General features: G+C 40.0%; 1 protein-coding gene across 1 annotated transcript in view; it reads right to left on the minus strand.

Moving 5' to 3' along the window:
* CISD1 (CDGSH iron sulfur domain 1) overlaps positions 1-19893 on the minus strand; it is a 324421-nt gene that overhangs the window by 159885 nt on the left and 144643 nt on the right. The gene's annotated exons all lie outside the window — the stretch shown is intronic.

The raw sequence follows: 19893 nt of genomic DNA on the forward strand, positions 1-19893 counted from the left end.
AACGTTCCTTGGCTTGTAGATGGATCACTCCAGTTTTTGCTTCCTTCTTTTTTTTTTTTAAAAGTATTTATTTATTTATTTGGCTGTGTCAGGTATTACTTGCAGCATGTGGGGTCCTTCATTGTGACTTGTGGGTTTCTCTCTAGTTGTGGTATGCAGGCCTAGTTGCCCTGCGGCATGTGGCATTTTAGTTCCCTGACTGGGAACCAAACCTGTGTCCCCTGCATTGGAAGGCAGACTCCCAATCACTGGACTACTAGGGAAGTTCCTTTGCTTTCTTCTTTATTTGGTCTTCCTCTCTCTTTCTCTGCGTGTTCTCTTCTTCTGTCTGTCTGCTCTCATTAGGACATTGGGTTTCAGTTCAGTTCAGTTCAGTCACTCAGTCGTGTCCGACTCTTTGTGACCCCATGAATCGCAGCACACCAGACCTCCCTGTCCATCACCATCTCCCGGAGTTCACTCAAACTCACGTTCATCGAGTTGGTGATGCCATCCAGCCATCTCATCCTCTGTCGTCCCCTTCTCCTCCTGCCCCCAATCCCTCCCAGCATCAGAGTCTTTTCGAATGAGTCAACTCTTAGCATGAGGTGGCCAAAATACTGGTGTTTCAGCTTTAGCACCAGTCCTTCCAAAGAACACCCAGGGCTGATCTCCTTTAGAATGGACTGGTTGGATCTCCTTGCAGTCCAAGGGACTCTCAAGAGTCTTCTCCAACACCACAGTTCAAAAGCATCAATTCTTCGGCACTCAGCTTTCTTCACAGTCCAACTCTCGCATCCATACATGACCACTGGAAAAACCATAACCTTGACTAGACGGACCTTTGTTGGCAAAGTAATGTCTCTGCTTTTCAATATGCTATCTAGGTTGGTCATAACTTTTCTTCTAAGGAGTAAGCATCTTTTAATTTCATGGCTTCAGTCACCATCTACAGTGATTATGGAGCCCAACTAAATAAAGTCTGATACTGTTTCCACTGTTTTCCCATCTATTTGCCATGAAGTGATGGGACCAGATGTCATGATCTTCGTTTTCTGAATGTTGAGCTTTAAGCCAACTTTTTCACTTTCCTTTTTTACTTTCATCAAGAGGCCTTTTAGTTTCTCTTCACTTTCTGCCATAAGGGTGGTGTCATCTGCATATCTGAGGTTACTGATATTTCTCCAGGCAATCTTGATTCCATAGGGCCAGCCCAGATTATCCAGGATGATCTCATCTTGTGATACTTAATCCCATCAGCAGGGGTCCGTCCTAAGATAGTGGAGGAATAAGACAGGGAGACCACTTTCTCCCCCACAAATTCATCAAAAGAACATTTGAATGCTGAGTAAATTCCACAAAACAACTTCTGAATGCCGACAGAGGACATCAGGCACCTAGAAAAGCAGGCCATTGTCTTTGAAAGGAGGTAGGAAAAAATATAAAAGATAAAAAGAGAGACAAAAGTAGTAGGGAAGAGAGTCTTAAAAAAGAGAGAAGTTTCCAAACACCAGGAAACACTCTCACTGCTGAGTCTGTGGTGAGCCTTGGAACCTCAGAGGGTAACATAACTGGGAGGAAAAATAAGTAAATAATTAAAACCCACAGATTACATGTCCAACGGTAACTCCCAGTGGAGAAGTAGAGCAGATGCCCACATCCACCACTAGTGAGCGGGGGCTGGGCAGGGAGATGCGGGCTGCATTCCTTAGAGTAAGGACCAGGCCTGAGTGCCCCAAGGACAATCTGAGGGAACTAACTTGAGATAGCAAACCAGACTGTGGGATAGCTACCCCACGAGAAACCCAAGACACTGCCAGGCCCGCTCACAGAACAAAGGACTGACTAGAGCTAGCTGGCTGTGGACAGATTCATCCCCTTCCAGAGACAGGCAGGCGAGGGCAGCAAGAGCCAGAAGGGGGCAGTCGCGGCCCCAGAGAGGCATCATCTACCAAACTGCAAGCAGGCTTCATTGCTAACCAAGACTTCTTGGGATTCTGGACGGTCGACATCCGCCTGAGAAGGGGTGCCGGTTGTACACCCAGAAAACCGAGCAGCAGGGACAGGGGAGGCGATAAGTTGCAGCAACCACACTCGCCAAACACCTGGTCACCTGATCTTCTCAGACCTGGGAAGTGTACAAACGCAGGCCCAACCGAATCTGCACCTTTGTGGAGTACCTGAGTACCTGAACCTGAGTGGCTTAGACCTGGGAAGTGCATACAACCCAGGGCTGGCCTCAGACAGTTCCTGGCAGAGCAACCTAGAGCATAAGCAGTGTAGACAGGGAAAGCACACACGCTGTGAACATGGGGCAAACCCAGTATGGCTGAGACACTGGGAGCACATGCCAGTGTTATTTGTTTGCAGTGTTCCTCCCTCCCCACAGCAAGACTGAACAAGTGAGCCTAAAAGAGTTGTCACCACCGCTCCCTTGTGTCAGGGCAGAAATTTGACACTGAAGAGACTAGCAAACAGAAGAAGCTAAAACAGAGGGACCCTCCTTGGAAGTGATAGGTGCAATAGATTAAAACCCTATAGTTAGAAAGACTACATAGGAAGGGGCCTATAGATCTTGAGAAGTATAAGCCGGATCAAGAAACTATCTGAAAATGAACTGACCCCACACTGTCCACAACAACACCAGAGAAAGTCCTAGATGTATTTTTACTATTATCATTCTTTAAATTTTTTAAATTATTTTTAAGTCCTTTGTTATTCTTTTAATTTTCATTTTTATAACCTAATATTACTTTGCAAAAAAAGACCCTATTTTTTAAAGCAAACTTCATATACATATATGTATTTTATAATTTTTGTGACTTTTTTTCCTTTAATATTGTATTTTTGAGAATCCAACCTCTACTTTAGATTTTTAATCTTTGCTTTTTGTAATTTGTTGTCAATTTTGTACCTTTAAGAACCCAATCTTCAGTACCCATTTTTACTTGGGAGCGAGATTACTGGCTTGACTGCTCTCTCCACCTTTGGACTCTCCTTTATCTCCACCAGGCCGCCTCTATCTCCTCCCTCCCCCTGTCTTCTTTACCCAACTCTATGAATCTCTTTGTGTTCCAGACTGTGGAGAACACTTAGGGAACTGATTACTGGCTGGATTTGTCTCTCTCTCCTTTTGATTCCCCCCTTTATCCTCCTGTCCACCTCTGTCTCCTTCCTCCCTCTTCTCTGTATAACTCTGTAAACATCTCTAAGCAGTCCAGACTGTGGAGAGCACATAGGGAAGTGATTACTGGCTAGCTGGCTCTCTCCCCTTTTGATTCCCCCTCTTCTCCTCCTGGTCACCTCTATCTCCCTCTTCCCTCTTCTCTTTTCCATGTAACTCTGTGAACCTCTCTGGGTGTCCCTTACTGTGGAGAAACTTTTTATCTTTAACCTAGATGTTTTATCAATGGTGCTGTCTAGATGGAGAAGTCTTGAGGCTACTGTAAAAATAAGAATGAAAACCAGAGGCAGGAGGCTTAAGTTCAAATCCTGAGAACAACAGAGAACTCCTGGCTCCAGGGAACATTAATCCACAAGAGCTCATCCAAAAGCCTCCATACCTACACTGAAACCAAGAACCACCCAAGGGCTAACAAGCTCCAGAGCAAGACATACCATGCAAATTCTCCAGCAATGCAGGAACATAGCCCTGAGCTTCAATATACAGGCTGCCCAAAGTCACTCCAAACCCACTGACATCTCATAACTCATTACAGGACACTTCATTGTACTACAGAGAGAAGAACTCCAGCTCCACCCACCAGAACACCGACACAAGCTTCCCTAATCAGGAAACCTTGACAAGCCACCCATAAAACCCCACCCACAGTGAGGAAACTCCACGATAAAGAGAACTCCACAAACTGCCAGAGTACAGAAAGGCCATCCCAAACACAGCAATATAAACAAGATGAAGAGACAGAGGAATACCCAGCAGGTAAAGGAAAAGGATAAAAGGCCACCAAACCAACCAAAAGATAAGAGATAGGGAATCTACCTGATAATGAATTCTGAATAATGATAGTGAAAATGATCTAAAATCTTGAAAACAAAATGGAGTTACAGATAAACAGCCTGTAGACAAGGATTGAGAAGATGCAAAAAAGGTTTAACAAGGACCTAGAAGAAATAAAAAAGAGTCAATATATAAGAATAATGTAATAAATGAGATCAAAAACACTCTGGAGGGAACCAACAGTAGAATAATGGAGGCAGAAGATAGGATAAGTGAAGTAGAAGATAGACTGGTAGAAACAGAGGGAAAAAAAAAAAAAAAGAAATTAGGACAATCTCAGAGACCTCTGGGACAATGTTAAATGCCCCAACATTTGAATCATAAGAGTCCCAGAAGAAGAAGACAAAAAGAAAGACCATGAGAAAATACTTGAGGAGATAATAGTTGAAAACTTCCCTAAAATGGGGAAGGAAATAATCACCCAAGTCCAAGAAATCCAGAGAGTTCCAAACAGGATAAACCCAAGGTGAAACACCCCAAGACACATATTAATCAAATTAACAAAGATCAAGCACAAAGAACAAATATTAAAAGCAGCAAGGGGAAAACAACAAATAACACACAAGGGGATTCCCATAAGGATAACAGCTGATCTTTCAATAGAAACTCTTCAAGCCAGGAGGGAATGGCAGGGCATACTTAAAGTGATGAAAGAAAATAACCTACAGCCCAGATTACTGTACCCAGCAAGCATCTCATTCAAATATGAACGAGAAATCAAAAGCTTTAGAGACAAGCAAAAGCTGAGAGAATTCAGCACCACCAAACCAGCTCTGAATTTTTGGTTGCAAAGAATATAATCAATCTGATTTCCATGTTGACCATCTGGTGATGTCCATGTGTAGAGTCTTCTTTTGTGTTGTTGGAAGAGGGTGTTTGCTATGACCAGTACGTTCTCCTGGCAAAACTCTATTAGCCTTCACCCTGTTTCATTCCATATTCCAAGGCCAAATTTGCCTGTTACTCTGGGTGTTTCTTGACTTCCTACTTTTGTATTCCAATCCCCTATAATGAAAAGGATACCTTTCTGGGGTGTTAGTTCTAAAAGATCTTGTAGGTCTTCATAGAACCATTCAACTTCAGCTTCTTAAATTAGATTGATTATGTTATTTGCAGCTAAAGATGGAGAAGCTCTATACAGTTAGCAAAAACAAGACTGGGAGCTGACTGTGGCTCAGATCATGAACTCCTTATTGCCAAATTCAGACTTAAATTGAAGAAAGTAGGGAAAACCACTAGACCATTTGGATATGACCTAAATCAAATCCCTTATGACTATACAGTGAAGGGAGAAATAGATTGAATGGGCTAGGTTTGATAGAAAGAGTGCCTAATGAACTATGGACAGAGTTCATAGACATGAACAGGAGACGGGGTCAAGACCATCCCTATGAAAAAGAAATGCAAAAAAGCAAAATGGCTGTCTGGGGAGGCCTTACAAATAGCTGTGAAAAAAAAAAAAAAGAAGCTAAAAGCAAAGAAGAAAAGGAAAGATATAAGCAACTGAATGCAGAGTTCCAAAGAATAGCAAACAGAAATAAGAAAGCCTTCCTCAGCAATCAATGCAAAGAAATAGAGGAAAACAACAGAATGGCAAAGACTAGAGATCACTTCAAAAAAATTAGAGATACCAAAGGAACATTTCATGCAAAGATGGGCTCAATAAAGACATAAATGGTATGGACTAACAGAAGCAGAAGCTATTAAGAAGAGGTGGCAAGAATACACAGAAGAACTGTACAAAAAAGATCTTCAAGACCAAGATAACCATGATGATGTGATCACTCATCTAGAGCCAGACATCCTGGAATGTGAAGTCAAGTGGGCCTTAGAAACCATCACTACGAACAAAGCTAGCAGAGGTTATGGAATTCCAGTTGAGCTATTTCAAATCGGGGAAGATGATGTTGTGAAAGTGCTGCACTCAATATGCCAGCAAATTTGGAAAACTCAGCAGTGGCACAGGACTGGAAAAGGTCAGTTTGCATTCCAATCCCAAAGAAAGGCAATGCCAAAGAATGCTCAAACTACTGCACAATTGCACTCATCTCACACGCTAGTAAAGTAATGCTCAAAATTCTCCAAGACAGGCTTCAGCAATACGTGATCCGTGAACTTCCAGATGTTCAAGCTGGATTTACAAAAGGCAGAGGAACCAGTGATCAATTTGCCAACATCTGCTGGATCATCGAAAAAGCAAGAGAGTTCGAGAAAAACATCTATTTCTGCTTTATTGACTATGTCAAAGCCTTTGACTGTGTGGATCACAATAAACTATGGAAAATTCTGAAAGAGATGGGAATACCAGACCACCTGACCTGCTTATTGAGAAACCTGTATGCAGGTCAGGAAGCAACAGTTAGAACTGGACATGGAACAACAGACTGGTTACAAATGGGAAAAGAAGTATGTCAAGGCTGTATATTAAAAAAAAAAAAAAAGCTGTATATTTTCGCCCTGCTTATTTAACTTATACACAGAGTACATCATAAGAAACGCTGGGCTGGAAAAAGCACAAGCTGGAATCAAGATTGCTGGGAGAAATATTAATAACTTCAGATATGCAGATGACACCACCCTTATGGCATAAAGTGAAGAGGAACTAAAACGTCTCTTGATGAAAGTGAAGAAGGAAAGTGAAAAATTTGGCTTAAAGCTCAATATTCAGAAAACTAAGATCATGGCATCTGGTCCCATCACTTCATGGCAAATAAATGGGGAAACAGGGGAAACAGTGTTAGACTTTATTTTTTCAGGCTCCAAAATCACTGCAGATGATGATTGCAGCCATGAAATTAAAAGACGCTTACTCCTTGGAAGGAATGTTATGACCAACCTAGATAGCATATTCAAAAGCAGAGACATTACTTTGCCAACAAAGGTCCGTCTAGTCAAGGCTATGGTTTTTCCAGTAGTCATGTATGGATGTGAGAGTTGGACTATAAAGAAAGCTTAGCGCCAAAGAATTGATGGTTTTGAAGTGTGGTGTTTGAGAAGACTCTTGAGAGTCCCTTGGACTGCAAGGAGATCCAACCAGTCCATTCTAAAGGAGATCAGGCTGAGTGTTCTTTGGAAGGGCTGATGTTAAAGCTGAACCTCCAATAAGTTGGAAGAATCCACTTCATGTGAAGAGTTGACTCATTTGAAAAGACTCTGATGCTGGGAGGGATTCGGGGCAGGAGGAGAAGGAGACGACAGAGGATGAGATGGCTGGATGGCATCACTGACTCAATGGACGTGCGTTTGAGTGAACTCCTGGAGTTGGTGATAGACAGGGAGGCCTGGCGTGGTGCAATTCATGGGGTTGCAAAGAGTTGGACACGACTGAGTGACTGAACTGAACTGAACTGAACTGAAACCAGCTCTCCAACAAATGCTGAAGGATCTTCTCTAGACGGGAAACACAGAAAGGGTGTATAAACTCGAACCCAAAACAATAAAGTAAATGGCAATGGGATCATACTTATCAATAATTAGTTTAAATGTAAATGGGTTAAATGCCCCAACCAAAAGACAAAGACTGGATGAATGGATACAGAAACAAGATCCCTATATATTCTGTGTACAAGAGACCCACTTAAAACAAGAGACACATACAGACTGAAAGTGAAGGTCTGGAAAAAAGATATTCCACGCAAATAGAGACCAAAAGAAAAGATGAGTAGCAATACTCATATCAGATAAAATAGACTTTAAAACAAAGGCTGTGAAAAGAGACAAAGAAGGACCCTACATAATGATCAAAGGGTCAATCCAAGAGGAATATATAACAATTATAAATATATATGCACCCAACATTGGGGCACTGCAATATGTAAGACAAATGCTAACAAATAAGAAAGGGGAAATTAACAATAACTCAATAATAGCAGGAGACTTTAATACCCCACTCACATCTATGGATAGATCAACTAAACAGAAAATAAACAAGGAAACACAAACTTGAAATGACACAATAGACCAGTTAGACCTAATTGATATCTATAGGACATTTCACCCCAAAACAATGAATTTCACTTTTTTCTCAAGTGCCCATGGAAGCTTCTCCAAGATAGATCACGTCCTGGGCCATAAATCTAGCCTTGGTAAATTCAAAAAAATTGAAATCATTCCAAGCATCTTTTCTGACCACAATGCAGTAAGATTAGATCTCAATTACAAGAGAAAAATTGTTAAAAACTCCAACATATGGAGGCTGAACAACACGCTGCTGAATAACCAACAAATCACAGAAGAAATAAAAAAAGAAATCAAAATATGCATAGAGATGAATGAAAATGAAAACACAACAACCCCAAACCTGTGGAATACTGTAAAAGCAGTGCTAAGGGAAAGGTTCATAGCAATACAGGCTTACCTCAATAAATAAGAAAAAAGTCAAATAAATAACCTAACTCTACACCTAAAGCAACTAGAAAAGGAAGAAATGAAGAACCCCAGGGTTAGTAGAAGGAAAGAAATCTTAAAAATTAGGGCAGAAATAAATGCAAAAGAAACAAAAGAGACCATAGCAAGAATCAACAAAGCCAAAAGCTGGTTCTTTGAGAGGTTAAATAAAATTGACAAACCATTAGCCAGACTCATCAAGAAACAAAGGGAGAAAAATCAAATCAATAAAATTAGAAATGAAAATGGAGAGATCACAACAGGCAACACAGAAATATAAAGGATCATAAGAGACTATTATCAGCAATTATATGCCAATAAAATGGACAACTTGGAAGAAATGGACAAATACTTAGAAAAGTATAACTTTCCAAAACTGAACCAGGAAGAAATAGAAACTCTTAACAGACCCATCACAAGCACAGAAATTGAAACTGTAATCAGAAATCTTCCAGCAAACAAAAGCCCAGGTCTAGACAGCTTCACAGCTGAATTCTACCAAAAATTTAGAGAAAAGCTAACACCTATCCTACTCAAACTCTTCCAGAAAATTGCAGAGGAAGGTAAACTTCCAAACTGATTCTATGAGGCCACCATCACCCTAATACCAAAACCTGACAAAGATGCCACAAAAAAGAAAACTACAGGCCAATATCACTGATGAACATAGATGCAAAAATCCTTAACAAAATTCTAGCAATTAGAATCCAACAACACATTCAAAAGATCATACATCATGACCAAGTGGGCTTTATGCCAGGATGCAAGGATTCTTCATTATACACAAATCAATCAATGTAATACACCACATTAACAAATTGAAAAATAAAAGCCATATGATTATCTCAATAGATGCAGAGAAACCTTTTGACAAAGTTCAACATCTATTTATGATAAAAACTCTCCAGAAAGCGGGAATAGAAGGAATATAACTCAACATAATAAAACCTATATATGACAAGCCCTCAGCAAATATTATCCTCAATAGTGAAAAATTGAAAGCATTTCCCCTAAAGTCAGTAACAAGACAAGGGTGCCCACTCTCATCACTGCTATTCAACATAGTTTTGGAAGTTTTGGCCACAGCAATCAAAGCAGAAAAATAAATAAAAAGAATCCAAATTGAAAAAGAAGAAGTAAAACTCTCACTGTTTGCAGATGACATGATCCTCTACATGGAAAACTCTAAAGAATCCACCAGAAAATTACTAGAGCTAATCAATGAATATAGTAAAGTTGCAGGATATAAAATCAACACACAGAAATCCCTTGCATTCCTATACACTAACAATGAGAAAACAGAAAGAGAAATTAAGGAAATAATTGCATTCACCATTGCAACGAAAAGAATAAAATACTTAGGAATATATCTCCCTAAAGAAACAAAAGACCTATATACAGAAAACTATAAAACACTGGTGAAAGAAATCAAAGAGGACACTAATAGATGAGAAATATACCGTGTTCATGGATTGGAAGAATCAATATAGTGAAAATGAATATACTGCCCAAAGCAATCTATAGATTCAGTGCAATCCCTATCAAGCTACCAACAGTATTTTTCACAGAGCTAAAATAAACAATTTCACAATTTGTATGGAAATACAAAAAACCTCGAATAGCCAAAGCAGTATTGAGAAAGAAGAATGGAACTGGAGAAATCAACCTGCCTGACTTCAGGCTCTACTACAAAGCCACAGTCATTAAGACAGTATGGTACTGGCACAAAGATGGAAATATAGATCAATGGAACAAAATAGAAAGCCCAGAGATAAATCCATGCACCTATGGACACCTTATCTTTAACAAAGGAGGCAAGAATATACAATGGAGAAAAGACAATCTCTTTAACAAGTGGTGCTGGGAAAACTGGTCAACCACCTGTAAAAAAATGAAACTGGAACACTTTCTAACACAATACACAAAAATAAACTCAAAATGGATTAAAGATCTAAATGTAAGACCAGAAACCATAAAACTCCTAGAAGAGAACATAGGCAAAACACTCTCTGACATAAATCACAGCAGGATCCTCTATGACCCACCTCCCAGAATATTGGAAATAAAAGCAAAAATAAACAAATGGGACCTAACTAAACTTAAAAGCTTCTGCACAACAAAAGAAACTATAAACAAGGTGAAAAGACAACCTTCAGAATGGGAGAAAATAATACCAAATGAAGCAACTGACAAAGAATTAATCTCAAAAATACACAAGCAGCTCTTGCAGCTCAATTCCAGAAAAATAAACGATCCATTCAAAAAACGGGCCAAAGAAGACATACAGATGTCTAACAAACACATGAAAAGGTGCTCAACATCACTGATTATCAGAGAAATGCAAATCAAACCACAGTGAGGTGCCATTTTTTCACCGGTCAGAATGGCTGCTATCCAAAAGTCTACAAGCAATAAATGCTGGAAAGGGTGTGGAGAAAAGGGAACCCTCTTACACTGTTGGTGGGAATGTAAAATAGTGCAGCCACTATAGAGAACAGTGTGGAGATTCCTTTAAAAACTGGAAATGGAACTGCCATATGACCCAGCAATCCCACTGCTGGGCATATACACCGAGGAAACCAGAGTTGAAAGAGACACATGTATCCACTGTTTACAATAGCCAGGACATGGATGCAACCTAGATGTCCATCAGCAGATGAATGGGTAAGAAAGCTGTGGTACATATACACAATGGAGTATTACTCAGCCATAAAAATAATACTTTTGAATCAGTTCTAATGAGGTGGATGAAACTGAAGCCTATTATACAGAGTGAAGTAAGTCAGAAAGAAAAACACCAATACAGTATACTAACGCATATATATGGAATTTAGAAAGATGGTAACGATAACCCTGTATGCGAGATAGCAAAAGAGATACAGATGTATAGAATAGTCTTTTGGATTATATGGGAGAAGGCCAGGGTGGAATGATTTGGGAGAATGACATTGAAACATGTATATTATCATATGTGAAATGAATCGCCAATCCAGGTTAGATGCATGATACAGGATGCTCAGGGCTGGTGCACTGGGATGACCCAGAGGGATGGTATGGTGAAGGAGGTGGGAGGGGGCTTCAGGTTGGGGAACACATGTACACCCGTGGTGGATTCATGTCAATGTATGGCAAAACCAGTACAATATTGTAAAGTGAAAAAAATATATATTAGAAAAAAAAAGAGGAATATTCATACAACAGAGTGTATATGGCAATGAGAAAAAAGAAACCACAGTTATACACAACAACATGGATCAATCTCAGAAACATGCTTATTGAGCAGAAGTAGGGCACAAAAGAAAATATACTTTATGTTTATATTTATATAATCTTCAAACACAGGTCACAGTATTCAGTGATGTTAGAAATAACCCTTGGAGGGGGCCTTCAGGATTTCTGGGGGGAGGGTCATGTTTTGTTTCTTGATCTGGATGCTGGTTATATGCCTGAGTTTATTGTGTAAAAATTAATTGAGCTGTATCTTTTTGTGTGCTTTTCTGTACACACCTTGTGCCTCAATGTAAAGTTTAAAAATTAAAAAATAAAATTCCATCCACAAAGACCCTTTTTCCAAGTAAGCCCACACTCACAGGATCCAGTTGGATATATCTTTTGGGAGCCATCATTCAACCCAGCACTGGTAGTATATGCCTTTTGACCAGTAAAATCCCTTAAGCTTCTGTGAGCTAAAGCATTTCTGTCTTAAATAATGTCACCTAGGTGTTGTTGCCAAAGTGAAGGATGGATCCTGTACTCACTAGCGGGCACTGGTACTAGCTCGTGCCTGTGTAGAGAAGCTGACTTTTAAATTTCCAGGATTTTGCAAGCCTGTTGTTTCACACAGCCATTATTAAAAATTAAATTATATAAACTTACAGTTAAATAAGTCATATTAAAACCCAAAATTATATGTACTCAAAACTCATCATTTCCTAGTTATCTTACTTCATGTTATTATTTTGTACTCTTGAGGTTATTTAATTCTACTGTATCTGTACGGTGTATTGCTGAGCATCTCTTTCTCAACTCCAAGGCAGTCACATTGATAGCTTGAAATGAACCATGGTGGGAATATTTACACCATGCGGCTTCCCAGGTGATGTTAGTGGTAAAGAACCCACCTGTCAATGCAGGAGACATAAGAGACATGTTTGATCCCTGGGTTGGGAAGATCCTGTGGAGGAGGACATAGCAACCCACTCCAGTATTCTTGCCTGGAGAATCCCTCGGACTGAGGAGCCTGATGGGCTATAGCCTATAGTGGGCTATAGGATTGCACAGAGTTGGACACTACTGAAGTGACTTAGCACCTATGGCCATTGGCAAGGGCTACCCATCAGGGTCTACTTTCTCCCTGAAGGCAAGTTTTTAAACATTTCTCAGCATACTGTTGATCCTGGTAACCATGACAGTGTATACCAGAAACTTCTGAACAAGAAACCAGCAAAAGCATCCTATGACTATGTACATAGTACATACTCTGGATGTTTAAAATTAGTTATGATTTTGATGAGTAATTCATTGTATGCATGCATATTAAGTTGCTTCAGTAATGTCCGACTCTGTGATCCTGGGGACTGTAGCCTTCCAGGGTCCTCTGTCCATGAGATTCTCCAGGCAAGAATACTGGAGTGGGTTGCTGTGCCCTCCTCCAGGGGATCTTCCCAACCCAGGGATTGAACTCGAGTCTCTTATGCCTCCTGCATTGGTAGGCAGATTCTTGACCACTAGCACCACCTGCGAAGACCAGCAATTCATTAAATATGCATAATTAAATGTGATCTACCATGGTTAACTTATGACTTTGTTGTTGTTCAGTCAGCCAGTTGTGTTCGACTCTTTGTGACCCCTTGGACTGCAGCATGCCAGGCCTCCCTTAAATGCACTAGTCAAAAATAACATATCTAGTCTACTTATCCTTACTTTTGTTTTTGAGAAGAATGCCATTAAAATTCCTATGATAACATAAATATTTTCAAGGTGCAAAGTCAATAGTTTATAAACACTGGCAAACTTTTTATCTGAGTCCATTCAGGGATAATATGACAAAGATGATCTGTGAGACTTGGAGTTGGCCAGGCTTTTAACTTGCTGTGATCTAATGAAATATTTTAGCTTGATCTACTTTATCTTTTTTCTTTGTTATGCTTTGGCACCTCAGGCATTAGCTGGAAGTGAATTAAATGGCCCCAGAAGCTGTAATTCTGCAGCCAGCAAGATATTAGAATAGAATTGATTATCTGGAGGTGTTTGCATATGGAAGCGGCCCTCCTACCTATTTATTTCCATTTTAACCTAAGAAGTATGTGGGAAGCTTGTTAATACCCTCAGAGGTTTGATCCCTCTGCCTATGTGGCTTCTGAACCAGGCATGAATACTTAAAATCCATAAAAGGGAACTGATAAATAAAAGCAAACATGACAGAGGAGAAAAAATACTTCCCAAAATATTAGAAACTCTATCTTTAGGCAGTGTCAAATAAAAAAACAAATGCAGACTTAAATAAGGAGAAACTTTCTTTGAAAAGAAGATTGTAATTAGGAGAGGGGGAACTATTACCTTAGGAGGAAAGGAACTATTGCAACAGAAGACTCCAACCATAATGTCTACAGCTGTTTCAAAGACCAGGCAGAAAAGGTTTTCTTTTAAAGGGAGAAGTAAACAAGGCTTGAAAGATCTGAGTGTGGGGAGTGGGGTAAGCAGGGGATTGAGTGGTCAGCTGAGCAGAAAATGTCTGATTTTTTGCGGTTGGCTGATTCTCAGGAGAGGCTGTTAAGGGTTTTTTTTTTTTTTTTTCCCATCTCTTCCTTAAGCTTCCATTGCTTGCTTAAGCTCAAAGGTGGGTCATACTTCAGGGTCCTGGTGGAAGGAGAGCTACCTTATAAAAGTTTGGTCAAGACAGGTTAGTGTCCAGATTAGTCAGTGGGACAGTCTAACCAGTCTTTATTTATTTAGTTTTGGCTGCTCTGGGTCTTTGTTGTTACACATGGGCTTTCTCTAGTAGCAGTTGAGTGGGGGCTACTCTCTACTTGTGGTCCGTGGGTTTCTCATTGTGGTGGTTTCTCTTGTTGCAGAACAAGGGCTCTAGAGCACAGTTTCAGTAGTTGTGGTGCATGGGCTTATTTGCTGTGCGGCATGTGGGATCTTCTAGAACCAGGGATTGAACCTGTGTCCTCTGCATTGGCAGGTAGATTCTTAACCATGGGACCACCAGGGAAGGAAATCCTCAACCAATATTGTGTGTGACAAAGAATTGTAAATTTTGAGGGTCTGTGTCTGGCTTTGTCATGGACAAGCAGTGGGGTCATCCATAGGTTTTACATAAAAGTCATATGTGAAAGGATGATCCTTTGCAATAAGCTGTTTTCTGAAATATGAAAGGATGTATTGATCCTACCTTTGCCTGAGTACAGGGCTTAGGTAAAGTTCTACATTTTCAGCAGCTACTGCAGTTCACTCCATATTTTATGTTAGACTTCAGCTCTATTATGTTAGACTGTACTCTATTTGAGAGGCTGGATCAGATACTTTTGTTTTGTTTTATATTACCCTTCTATTTTATATGGTAGACTCTGAGTAAAGCAAATTACAGTTAATAATGGGGATGGGCTTCATTCAATCAGCTGAAGGTCTTAGAGAAAAAACTGAAATTCTCCAGGGAGAAAGGAAGGACTCCTCTCTCTAAATTGACTGCCTTCAGATTCAAGACTGCAAAATCAACTCTTCCTTGGTTCTCCAGGCTGTCTTGGACTGCCTGCAAGGGTTTGAATTTTCTGGCCCCTTACATTTATGGGAGCCAGTTTTAAAAATTAATGAATCTCTCTCTGTAGGTCTACTTCTGGGTTTTCTGTTTTGTTCCATTAATCTATGTGTCTAGCCCTCTGCCAATACCACACCCTCTTGATAACTGTAGCTGTGACATTCTAGCCTAAATAGAGTGATTCTTTCAACTTTATTCTAATTTTCCAAAATTCTTTTTTTAAACCAACTTTAAGTTCTTTGCCTTTTATATAAATTTTAAAATAAGCTTGTCTATGTCTACCCAAAAGTCCTCATTATAAAAAATCTTTATTTAATTCTATTATAAAAGCCACATATGTTTATCATTGAAAAATTAGAGACTATAGATAACTATTAAGAAGAAATTTTGCAATGGGCTCACCATCAAAGTAACATGAGGCCTGGAGAACAGCCCTTTGCATTAGATTAGGTGATATGGGAGTTGGTGATGGACAGGGAGGCTTGGTGTGCTGCAATTCCTGTGGTCGCAAAGAGTCCAACACGACTGAGTGACTGAACTGAACTGAACTCAACTGATGCTAAGAATTTAACCTAACATTGTCTCATTAAACCCTCATTAGAATACTGGAAGAAAATATTATCTGTATTTGACTCTGGAGGAAACTGAGGCTCACAAATGTTAAGCAAGGTGTCTAAACTCACCCATTTAACAAGCATTAGAACCACAGTTTTAACTGAAGTCATAGAAGGCCCTTTATAATTGAGCTGCTGCCTCATCATATCACTCTCTCCTACTTGATATGCTCCCCATGCTGATTACCTGTGATTTCGTATATGAGGTTCCTTCTGCCAGGAATGCTCGTTTCCCTTTTGATTGTGGCAGAATTTATTTTTCAAAATGTAGTTCAAGTATTATCTCCTCTAAGGAGGCTTTACAAGCAGCCTCTACTCACTCCTCCACCTCTACCTTTGCTTATTCAGTCCCTTCTAGCTCTTGGAGCTATCTTGTGTATAATTCTAATTGCATTCACTAGTGTTATAATTTGTTTACTTATGTCTGTCTCTAATAGGCTTTGAACTCCAACAAAAGTGGGGACTGTGTTTTATTTGCCTTGTTCCAGCCAATAGCACACTATCTGACCATTAGTGACTTTATAGATTTATCCATTAAAAAATGAAGGCTAATCGTTGCCTGTAGGCGGAAGTCATAACTCTAATGTATACAGAGATCAGGAAGTTAAAAGACATGTGGTCTTGTGCTGAAAATAAGACTTTAGAGAATAGTGGGGTTTATTGTGAATGGAGGAGCTTCAAAGCTTTACTTAGAGATATTCAACTTAAATCTCTGCAAAAGCATCATGCCAGGTAAACCCAAAATACTTGCAGGCAGGATAGGCATATGGGTTGCAGTTTTCAACCCCATCCTTGACAGTTTATAATTTCATTAGGAGAAAAACAATCTCATTAGGGGAAAACATTTCTAAGAGACATGTAAAAGGACTAGACTTCAAAAAAAAAAAAAAAAGTTGGTCTGTAGATCTCCAGCACTGAGGAGAAAGTACTAGGGCGCAGAGCAGATTATCAGGTCACAAGCCACAGTGTTTACATGGTTTTCCTCATCACAAGCATTTGCATCTACTTTATTTAGTTAAATATGATTGTATTATATTTATCTTTTATTATGTACTATATATATAATTTATAGGTCTTCCCAGGTGGCGCTAGTGGTAAAGAACCTGCCTGCCAGTGCAGGAGACATAAGAGAGGTAGGTTTGATCCCTGGGTCAGCAAGATCCCCTGGAGGAGGGCATGGCAACCCACTCCAGTATTCTTGCCTGGAGAATCCCATGGACAGAGAAGCCTGGAGGGCTACAGTCCATGGGGTTGCACAGAGTCAGACACGACTGAAGTGACTTAGCACATATATAATTTATATATAATGTATGTACTTTTAAGTTGTATTCATTAGATTATGAAAATTTATTTATATTCTTTATTCAAGGTGTGTTACATTATCATTTTATAGATTTGTATATAAACTAGATACTAATCTTTTTTGGTTATGTGAGTTTTCCAACTGTCTTCTCCAAAATGAGTTTGATTTTTTACTCTGTTTATACTGTCTTTTGTTGTAGCAACGTTTTAAAATTTTAATGTACTCAGATTTATCAATTTTCTTATGGTTTGAGTTTTGTTATCTTTTATTTAAGCACTCCTCTGTGCCATGGGAGAAGGCAATGGCAACCCACTCCAGTACTGTTGCCTGGAAAATCCATGGACGGAGGAGCCTGGTCTGCTGCAGTCAGTCCATGGGGTCGAAGAGTCAGACATGACTGAGCGACTTCACTTTCACTTTTCACTTTCATGCATTGGAAGAGGAAATGGCAACCCACTCCAGTGTTCTTGCCTGGGGAATCCCGGGGATGGGGGAACCTGGTCGGCTGCTGTCTACCGGGTCACACAGAGTCAGACACGACTGAAGCAATTTAGCAGCAGCAGCAGCATCTATGCCATAAGGTCATAAGGGTATCCTTTTATACTTTCTTGTGAAGTTTGTTAAAGTTTTTCTTACAGTTCAGTTCAGTTGCTCAGTCATGTCCGACTCTGTGACCCCATGAATTGCAGCACACCAGGCCTCCCTGTCCATCACCATCTCCCGGAGTTCACTCAGACTCACGTCCATCGAGTCAGTGATGCCATCCAGCCATCTCATCCTCTGTTGTCCCCTTCTCCTCCTGCCCCCAATCCCTCCCAGCATCAGAGACTTTTCCAATGAGTCAACTCTTCACATGAGGTGGCCAGAGTACTGGAGTTTCAGCTTTAGCATCATTCCTTCCAAAGAAATCCCGGGGCTGATCTCCTTCACAATGGACTGGTTGGATCTCCTTGCAGTCCAAGGGACTCTCAAGAGTCTTCTCCAATACCACAGTTCAAAAGCATCAATTCTTCGGTGCTCAGCTTTCTTCACAGTCCAACTTTCACATCCATACATGACCACAGGAAAAACCATAGCCTTGACTAGATGGACCATTTTTGGCAAAGTAATGTCTCTGCTTTTGAATATGCTATCTAGGTTGGTCATAACTTTCCTTCCAAGGAGTAAGCGTCTTTTAATTTCATAGCTGCAGTCACCATCTACAGTGATTTTGGAGCCCCCCAAAATAAAGTCTGACACTGTTTCCACTGTTTCCCCATCTATTTCCCATGAAGTGATGGGACGAGATGCCATGATCTTCGTTTTCTGAATGTTGAGCTTTAAGCCAACTTTTTCACTCTCCTCTTTCACTTTCATCAACAGGCTTTTTAGTTCCTCTTCACTTGTGGCCTGAGATAGAGATCTAGTTGTGCTTACTTTTTTCCATATGTCAACTGAAAATAACTGCACAATGAGAGAACTGTGAGTTTAGTTTTATTTGAGGACTTACTGACTACTGTAGCCTGGGAGACAGTCTCTCAGATAGCTCCAAAGAACTGCTCCAAAGAGGCAGTGGTGAAAGTTAGCATATATATGATTTTGGTAAAGGGAGTACATGCAATCCAGCATACATCTTGGTAGACAGTTGCTGTTACTCGTAAGGAGCAGATGTCTTTGTTAAAGATTTTAGTACTTTCTTGGTTGTGAGAAGTTGCAAGAAGTTTGGTTCATAAAATTTTCTCCTGAAAATAGCTAACTATCTAAAGCCTTGTTCTGCCAGTTTTTCCCAGAGCATAGAATGCTCTGAACTCCTTTTGGGCATGTTAAAGTCAGTGACTGTAGTGGCCAGTCACCTAATCATTGTAGAGATGGATGGTGAGTGACATTCTTTAGTTGGCATGTACAATAACTGCATTACCAGGATAAGCTAGTTATGCCATAGTAACAAACTGAGCCAGGAGAAATATCAACAGCTTCAGATATGCAGATGACACTACCCTAATAGCAGAAAGTGAAGAGGAACTAAAAAGCCTCTTGAAGGTGAAAGAGGAGAGTGAAAAAGTTGATTTAAAGCTCAACATTCAACAAATGAAGATCATGGCATCCAGGCCCATCACTTCATGGCAAATAGATGGGGAAGTGAAGGAAGCAGTGGCAGATTTTATTTTCTTGGGTTCCAAAATCACTGCACATGGTGACTGCAGCCACAAAATTAAAAGACACTTTCTCCTTAGAAGAAAAGCTATGACAAACCTAGATAGCATATTAAAAAGTAGAGACATCACTTTTCCAACAAAGGTCCAAATAGTCAAAGCTATGGTTTTTCCAGTAGTCATGTATGGATGTGAGAGTTGGACGATAAAGAAGGCTGAATGCCAAAGAATTGATGCTTTTGAAATGTGGTGTTGGAAAGACTCTTGTGAGTCCCTTGGGCAGAAAAGAGATCAAACCAGTCAATCTTAAAGTAAATCAACCTGAATATTCATTGGAAGGACTAATGCTGAAGCTTCAGTTCTTTGGCCACCTGATGTGAAGAACCGACACATTAGAAAAGATCCTGATGTTGGGAATGATTGAGGACAGGAGGAGAAGAGGGCAACAGAGAATGAGATGGTTAGATGACATCACTGACTCAATGGACATGAGTTTGAGCAAACTCCTGGAGATAGTGAAGGACAGGGAAGTCTGGTATGCTGCAGTCCATAGGGTCGCAAAGAAACATGACTTAGTGACTGAACAACAACAATAACAACAACAAATTAAGGTCTAAATCTTTAAAAAAATTTTTTAATTGAAGGATAATTGGCTTACAGAATTTTGTTGTTTTCTGTCAAACCTCAACATGAATCGGCTA

The sequence above is a fragment of the Bos indicus genome, chromosome 26 (assembly GCF_029378745.1).
Source record: "Bos indicus isolate NIAB-ARS_2022 breed Sahiwal x Tharparkar chromosome 26, NIAB-ARS_B.indTharparkar_mat_pri_1.0, whole genome shotgun sequence".
Classification (NCBI taxonomy): Eukaryota; Metazoa; Chordata; class Mammalia; order Artiodactyla; family Bovidae; genus Bos; species Bos indicus.